Source organism: Dipteris shenzhenensis, chromosome 8 (genome assembly GCF_047967505.1).
Source record: "Dipteris shenzhenensis isolate YYH24624 ecotype China chromosome 8, Dip_SZ_1.0, whole genome shotgun sequence".
Classification (NCBI taxonomy): Eukaryota; Viridiplantae; Streptophyta; class Polypodiopsida; order Gleicheniales; family Dipteridaceae; genus Dipteris; species Dipteris shenzhenensis.
This window is the reverse complement of record NC_141603.1, coordinates 21,003,334-21,011,760: the sequence shown is the minus strand read 5'-3', so window position 1 is coordinate 21,011,760 and position 8,427 is coordinate 21,003,334.

Here is an 8,427-nt window from a genome sequence, read left to right as displayed (position 1 = left end):
AGGATTACCAAGCTGCTCAAACCATTTGCTCAGTTCTTTCCCCCCTTTCCTCTGCTCCCACTTCCACAACTAATACTCTTCCATATTTTTCTCCCATGTCCCCAGATTCTCTCCCTGCCCCATCATCACCTCCAGCACTACTTGTGCTTCCATCAGCAGAAAATGACACAGTATTTGATTTTGAATATCCAGATCTGGATAATCCAATTCATACTCCCATGCCAAGTTCCAATGATGGGTATGATTTTTTTGAGATACCACTTCCCAGTAACCCCATCAAGGAGTTTTGGAGCAAATATTCTGATATGAAGACTCGAGGTGGATGGACCCTAGAAAACTTCCCTACAACCAACCTTCGTCAGTGTCAAATTAGTGAAGATTGGATAAGCAAGTTGGATCCACAACCTGATTTGTGCCGTCCTAAGCTCTTTGATGTAATCTTCTTAAAAGAGTACCTACATGCACCTCAATGTCTCATAACAAGTTCTATGTAGTTTATCTCATTAAGGACTTGATCCTTGAATGTGAGATACTCTGCACCCTCAGCCTCATCATTATCACCCTACTACTTCAAAATGTCCGGTTGTTGAGTTCCTTAAGCAATCATCCCTTGTCATTGGCCATATACTTTTGATGTAAGGGTGCCTTTTTTCTTGGGGTGCACCCCCACAATATCCTAATATATTCGGCCTTTTTTCCACACAAAAATAAAATAAAATTTCCATGCTACTACTTCAAAATGTCGGCTCCCAATATGACACCCATGTAGAGCTTTTCATGCATAACCTTTAGCTGAATAAAGTGACATTCAAAAATATCGATACTTCCCAACGATCAATCTTCGTGTCGAACCTATTAATATTTCTTTAATTGCATCCCAGGACTACAATTCTAAAGGCATGAATAATAGCATCGACAATCAAAGTAGCAGCTCGAACATGCATTTCCTAGTGATAGGATTAAAGTGGTATAGGGTATCCAAAACTATTGATAGGATTAAAGAGGTGTAGGGTATCCAAACCTTCAAGCAACTTTCTTTCAGCAAAAAGGAGGCCACACCCCCCGATGCAACAAGGTCTCTGGCAGGGATGGGACATGGATCCAAGAATACATTGAAGGCAATGGCAACATGAAATCAAATTTGACACTCTGGCAGTCCTTGGAATCATACCATTGCTCTTCTTCTTATGAGAGGAAAAGAGGGGGGATTCCTCGAGCGGAAGTGAGGGGAACAGCATAGGGCACTAAATTTGATGAAAGGGGGGGCTCTCAAATGCATTCCTGAAGCGTAGAATACACTGCATATCAGACTTGTACATTTCTGATGCATTTCCCACCCATGACATAAGCCCTATAGTAACCACTAGTAGATGTGACAAAACTCCAAGGACATCTACGCCAAAAGCTTGGTGAGTCCCAAGTGTGACCTTGTCACACATTTTTTCTAGAGTAGCTAGCAAAGTTTGAAAAGTACTTCATTGGTTGAGAGCTAGAATTACTAAGAATGAGTAGGCAGTCTCAATGCAATAGAATAGCAAGCAAGAAGCTTGCAAATCGTCAATCACATCTCATTAACAATAGGATTGGATTGCTCCACTCTTAAGGTGTTCATTTGCCTTACCTTTTGCTGCTGCCAATTTTCTAGTAGCTACTACATTGATAGCTTATTCTATATCAATAATGGACAATGACTATGATATATTATTGGTGGATGAACTTTTGGCTCTAACGGGACAAGATTTCATGAAAGCCCTCTTTCTTCCAACTCACGTTTTAAGTTGCTAAATGGCTCCTAAATGGGTGGCAACTATGGCTCTAGTGTGAGATATCATTTTTTGATGTGGTTCCTTTGGAAAGTACCTTCACATTGGATCAATAGAGGTTATAGTAGCAGAAGCATAAAGGAGGACAGCATAAGCACTTCGAGTCATTTGACGTTTAGCCTGGCAGCTTGATTTTAGGCTCATTTGATTTTGAGCAGTGATCTAGTGGTGTTTTGTGTTTGTGTTTGTGTTTGTGTTTTGGATGGATTATGATTTTCTTGTTTGGCTTTTGAACTTGTGGTTTGTGTGGTTGTGTTATTGTAGGTATGGTATGATCGCAATCGGGTTGCTATTAGGACATTGAAAGGTCTTGTTTCATGCATGCTCGATATTGTTGGGGGTTGTTCTAAGGGTAAATTTACAAACAAGTCATTGAGGTCGAGTGTGTTCAGCCGTTTGGCATTTGCTAGGGTTCCAGCAAAGGTTGCGATTAAGTTCTCTGGTCATAGGTGTATTTCCTCCTTTGAGAACTATAATGCAACTGAGGAAGTCTAGCTGTGAGCTTGTGAGAGTTTGATCGAGAGGACATATGATCAATTTGGAAAGAGGAGCAGGTTCTTGGTGAATGTATGGCTCAATACGCTAATGTTTTGATGGAGTTTCTTCAAGGTATTGTGCTTTGGATCTTATTACTATTGGTGGTTTGTTGCCTGTTTCTTTTGGAGTTGTCAGTAATAGTTGTGGTCTTGTAAGTGGCAATGCTCACACTGTTTCTAATGTTTCAAAGTTTAATGGAAGCAAGAGCTCTATTGGCAGATCTTCAGTTTGTTCAATTGGCATTGTTTCGAAGTCTTCTAGTGGTGGATCTTCTATGGAATCTCTTCTAGTGGGTGTGTCTATTCAGTTCCTAGTGTTCAAGTTTTTCTTTTGCTGATAAGAGTTTCAAGGATATGGAAAATATTTTTGAGGCTTTGAATGAAGATGAGGATTTCTTCAAGGAAATGGTGCGGTGCTGCCATGACTAATTTGATAGTTATAGGTGGATTAGCGGTGGTGGAGGTTCTTTGAATTACAATGTTATAGGTTCTTTCATGGGCAGTGTGCTTAACTTCTACGATGGAGGCGATTTGGTGCAGGGAGATGGAGTAGTGGGAAAATGTAGTGGAGATTTTGGATAAATGTAGTTCAAGTTTTGGTTTAGTATAATGTTGGTCGGAATTGCCATTTTCGGCTTTTGATACTCGAATATTATATGGATTTTAGAATATTCTCTTTATGTTACTGCTGTTGTAGGTAATGTTTATATTAATATGAATAAATGTTTACTATTAATTTTGTTTAGTGTTATTTGGCATGTGGTTAATTTTTTCTGGTTATTTTAGTTGGTTTGGGATTACATGTCCGTTGAAGATTGTTCTACCATTTAGTTACTAGTAGGGAATGGTGACATGTTGCTCTACGATTTATTTATTGTATGGCGGCTATTGCGCGGTTGTTAATTCTACATCAGAAATGTACTTGATCCAACGGTTGGGATTTAATTCTGCCTGACCTCATACCTTGATGCGTATCTAAGACATTGTAACCTCACATAAAGAAAGCATATGATCCAAAGGACGCATGGGACATAATCCACAAGATGTATGGCACTAGCATTGAAGCTAGGAAAATTCGTCTTAAACAGAGACTGTATGGAGAGGTACTAGGACCATCACTAATTATGTGGCCGAGATCAAACAATTAGCCAAAGATTTAGCATCCCATTAATTGCACAATAGAGGATGATGATTTGGTATCTCTCACATTGAATGGATTAGGTCCTTAGTACAAGTCATTGGACACTTCTATTTTGGTCAAAGAGAACATGCCTGACTTTGAGGAGCTAGTAATTTTGGAAATATAAGCATGTAAGGAATTATGATAGCACAACCAAGAGCACATAAAAGCACTTGGAAGCACCTAAGAAATTTCAAAAAACACATGAGAAATGTTTGAAAGCACATACCTTTTTTTTACAACAATCTTCCTTAGAGTTTCTACATCTATTTGAGAGAGTATCATGCATCAGCTTTATCTCATCACGAGCTGTTGTACCTAATTTCTTTATTTCTTGGAGGGCTTACTTAGAGATATCCAATGATTTAGAAGTGAGATCCTTAACATGGTGGAGTTCCGATTTAGCACTCCTCTAAGGAATTATTTGCTTCGAAAAGCAAGCTTTGCTTACTTTCATTCAGTTTTGCACTAATTCAATAACATTAATAAGCTCACATAGTTCATCTTCACCTATTTGTGCATGCTTCAAATCAATCCTTTCAAGAGTAGCCATAGAAGAGATTCAGTGGTTTGTAGGCATTGGCTTGGTTGGAAGTTGCTGACTTTGTTTCTTTATCCTCCCATGATAGTCACTTTTGAATCTCATCTCTTTCTCCTCCCACCTGGTAAGCTTGGCCTCTAAAGCCATGCTTCTCTATAAAATGTAGTACCATAAATTTTTCTAAGAACTTGTGGCCTCAAATCAATGCACTTGGCCTTCTAGCAAGATGGTGGTCGTGGACACTTGAATACATGCCACTAATCTCTTTGGACAAGTCTTTGGAACCAACTCGAAGAATTGGAAGGTCCAATCCATCCATGCATAATCCATTGATAGAATTGGAACTAGCTGCAACCTTAGAGAACTTACCCTTAAATGGAGTCTAGAAGTCTTGAAGAGAAAGACATTTCTTACTTTTGGGTGCGTTTGGTAAGGTGGATGTGTAAGACTTCGTAGCAGGTAGGTTTTGGGGATGTGGCTAAGAAGACTTCTATGACATGTGGCAATGATGGAGAGAGTAGCTAAGAAAGGGGATTTTGAAATGAAAGGGGGTTTCAAAATAAAAGTTCAATGACCAGCTAGATGGATTCTGGGAAAGACGAGTTGCATTGATTGTGTAACAATGTATTGTTTGACAAGAAAGGGTGGTAAGTTACACTATAGCTTCATGCAAGGAACCGTGGTAGAATTTTTGAACCTTTATAGTAAATTTTGAAAAATGCTATGTCACCTAAGCATGCTAAGGCTTGCCAAGACTACCCACGTTTTAATATGTTTGATATGCTTACTCAAAGAGGAAATGAGGAAAGGGGACAACATATATTCTACGAGTCCATGAGTAAGAACTTTTTGATAGAGGCAAATGCTATCAATCAAAAATAATTTTACAACAGAAGGAAAATTATCCTCGTTTGGCATTTTTTCTAATTCTTCCATTTTCTGCATAAGCCTTCAACATTAAAGCTAAGGAAGCTCCAATTGTTAACTTAAAATAGAGAGCAAACGTAATATGTTTATTTGTTTCATTTAGCTAGGAGCACAAAATGTAGGCTAAGTGGTTCAATCGAGTAGGAATATGGACATCACAAGGGACACTCCATGTACCGTACACAAGATAATAAGGATGCTCTAAATTTTGGGATGGAATCTTAGCAAGTCGGGTTGGAAGTACTAAGTCTTGTGTTTTCTAAGAGTTCCCTCTATTTCTTGCATGTTTTTTGATTTCAACTTGTTGGCAATGTCATACACTTGCCTTTCTATGTTTGGATTTGGTATTCCTTGTTTGTTGAGTCTATCATTTTTACTACTAGTGGGAAGCTATATGTTATGATAGCACCCTTGTCATTCCTATGTATTCATTGCTTATTATTTGTATCACTTTGTATTTGATGGAGCTTCCATCCACGTTCTACTTGGATGGCTTTTACCCTTCAACAAAAGTCAATGTAATTGTTATTGATCAATGAGAAGGTCCTTATCTCTCTAAAGAAGATATGTTCAATTTATGGTTGAAATTAGTAGAGCTCTCCACTAAATTAAAGTTATTGTAAAAGGAGTATTCTTCACAATTCTTATTTTCCTTTATTTTACACATAGCACACCTTGTAAGATTAAAAAAGCTACACGTGTAGTACCCAAAGTTGGTCAAGTGAGAGGAGATAAAGCTTCTAAAAAGATATCTTGCTATAGTAGCACCATATTTTAGGCTTGTTAGTCCAAGAATATAAAAAATATGTGACTTCCGCTAATGTATAAATAATGTAAAACCCACCATCCCATATTCTTACTATAAGCTAGAGATTTACTTATCACAAAGGTAATGCATTCAAGATGCCTATCCTAAAGAAACATGGTACCTCGCCAGTTCTAGCTCAATAAAGAATCCAAGGGGTGCCATAGCCATCGCTACTCCTATTGTGCTCTCTTCATCACCATATCCAAATATTTTGTGTTGAGAGCTACACGCCATATCCAACACTACGTTGAAGATAGTTGCAAGCCATATCCAAGACTACATTGAAGGAAACGGTGACGTGACATCAAATTTGACACTCTGGCAGTCCCTGGAATCATGCCATTGCTCTTCTTCTTATGAGAGGAAAAGAGGGGGGAGTCCTCGAGGGGAATAGTGTTGGGGACAGCAATCTTGCAAGGGGAAAAGCATAGGGCACTAAATGTGATGCAAGGAGGGGCTCTCAGATGCAGTTTTGATGCATTTCTAAAGCGCAGAATACACTGCATATCAGACTTGCACATTTCTGATACATTTCCCACCCATGACATTAGCCCAATAGTAACCACTAGAAAATGTGATAGAACTCCAAGGACGTCTATGCCAAAAGCTTGGTGAGTCCCAAGCGTGACCTTGTCCTCGGGGGGGTCACTCATCATATGTAACCCTATCACGTGAGTTCAACAGAAGGATTTTTTTTATTTCTAAAATTTATAGAAATAAATATACATAAGGGACTATTTAAAATAGTTTTGGAAAAAAATTACAGATTTGTATAGAAAGGGTACATTTTATTAATGAAATTTTTTACAGATAAGGGACTTTATATATAGGCCTTGAATGCACGTGATATAGAGGGTTTATACATAGTGACCCCCCCGAGACCTTGTCACGCATTTTTTCTAGAGTAGCTAAGCACAGTCTGAAACGTACTTCATTGGTTCGGAGCTACAATTTCTAAGAATGAGTAGGGAATCTCAACACAATAAAATAGCAAGCAAGAAGCTTGCAAATCATCAACCACAGCTCATTAACAATAGGATTGGATTGCTCTACTCTTAAGGCGTTCATTTGCCTTATCTTTTTCTGCCGCAGATTTTCTAGTAGCTACTGCATTGACAGCTTACTCTATATCAGTAGTGGACAATGACAGTGGTAAATTGTTGGTGGATGAATTTTTGGCTCTAACGGGACAAGAATTAATGAAATCCCTCTTGCTTCCAACTCACATTTTAAGTTGTGCTGAATGGGTGGCATCTATGGCTCTAGTGTGAGATATCGTTTTTTGATGTGGATCCAAAAACATTTTGTTTTTTTGGGCTCACTTTATGCTTTGGTCTTTAACCTAAGAGAAATTTTGGGTGTGAATGAGACTTTGGTATCCTTAAAACACTCACAACACTCTTTTGTATCAATTTGAGTGAGGGCAGCAACAAATGGTGCTAAGATTTAAAATTGGAAGCAAGGACAAGTGATCCACTTTCAATAGAGGTTAAAGAAGGTTGTTTGATGCTTGGTCGCAGATTTAAGATCATTTTATGAGGTTGACGCCCATTTCGTTTAGAGGCCAAGAAAGTGTCTACAACACACAAACTTCAATTTACAGTTGTTGTTGGAAAGTGGATGCTTTAGTATCAGAGGTGTGTATGCCTGGTTGGTGATGTATTCATGCCATATGCCGCCTTGACAGTAATTTTTCAGAATATTAATTTTTCATAGGAAAAATAAAAAGAAAGAACTATCCTATAAATGATTTTGTGCACCCAAGTTCGAGTAGAAGGTCCATTTGAAGATGAATGTGCTCAAAAACATAAAGAGACACGCAGTTGAGGTGGCAGTAAATAAATAAGGTGGGGGGAAAGAGTTCTCCATGAGATGTCTGGTGGGTGTAAGTGTCTCACACAGAAAGACGACTCTCAAAACAAAACAAAGCAAGCAGTTATTTGTTGCCAAGAAATACATTTTGTTTTTGGGGTTCACTTAATGGTTTGGTCTTTAACCTAAGAGCAAATTTGGGTGTGAATGAGACTTTGGTATCCTTAAAACACTCACCACACTCTTTAGTATATCAATTTGAGTGAGGGCAACAACAAAGGGTGCTAAGATTTTAAATTGGATGCAAGAACAAGTGCTCCACTTTTTCAATAGAGGTTAAAGAAGGGTGTTTGATGCTTGCATGCAGATTTAAGATCACTTTATGAGGTTGATGCCCATTTCATTGGAGGGCAACAACGTGTCTTACAGGTACAACACACAAACTTCAATCTATAGTTGTTGTTGTTAAGTGGATGCTTTGATATTGGAGGTGTGTATGCCCGGTTGGTGATGTATTGATGCCATATGCCTTGATAGTAATTTTCCAGAATAATTATTTCATGGTTTATGCCGCAAATTGAGGCTTTTTTATGCCGATACCTCACATGTTGAGAGGAAAATTGGTGACAAAAAATCACAATTTTTTGCCTTGAATTGGAGTTTTAAACCACTTTCCTTTGCAAGCATTTTCTTGCATATAGCTTGAGGTTCAAGCATGGGAGAGAGTTCACAAGTAGCCCAAATTGTGGGTGAAAACTTGAGGAAGGACAATTACAGCATGTGATCATATAGAATGGAGA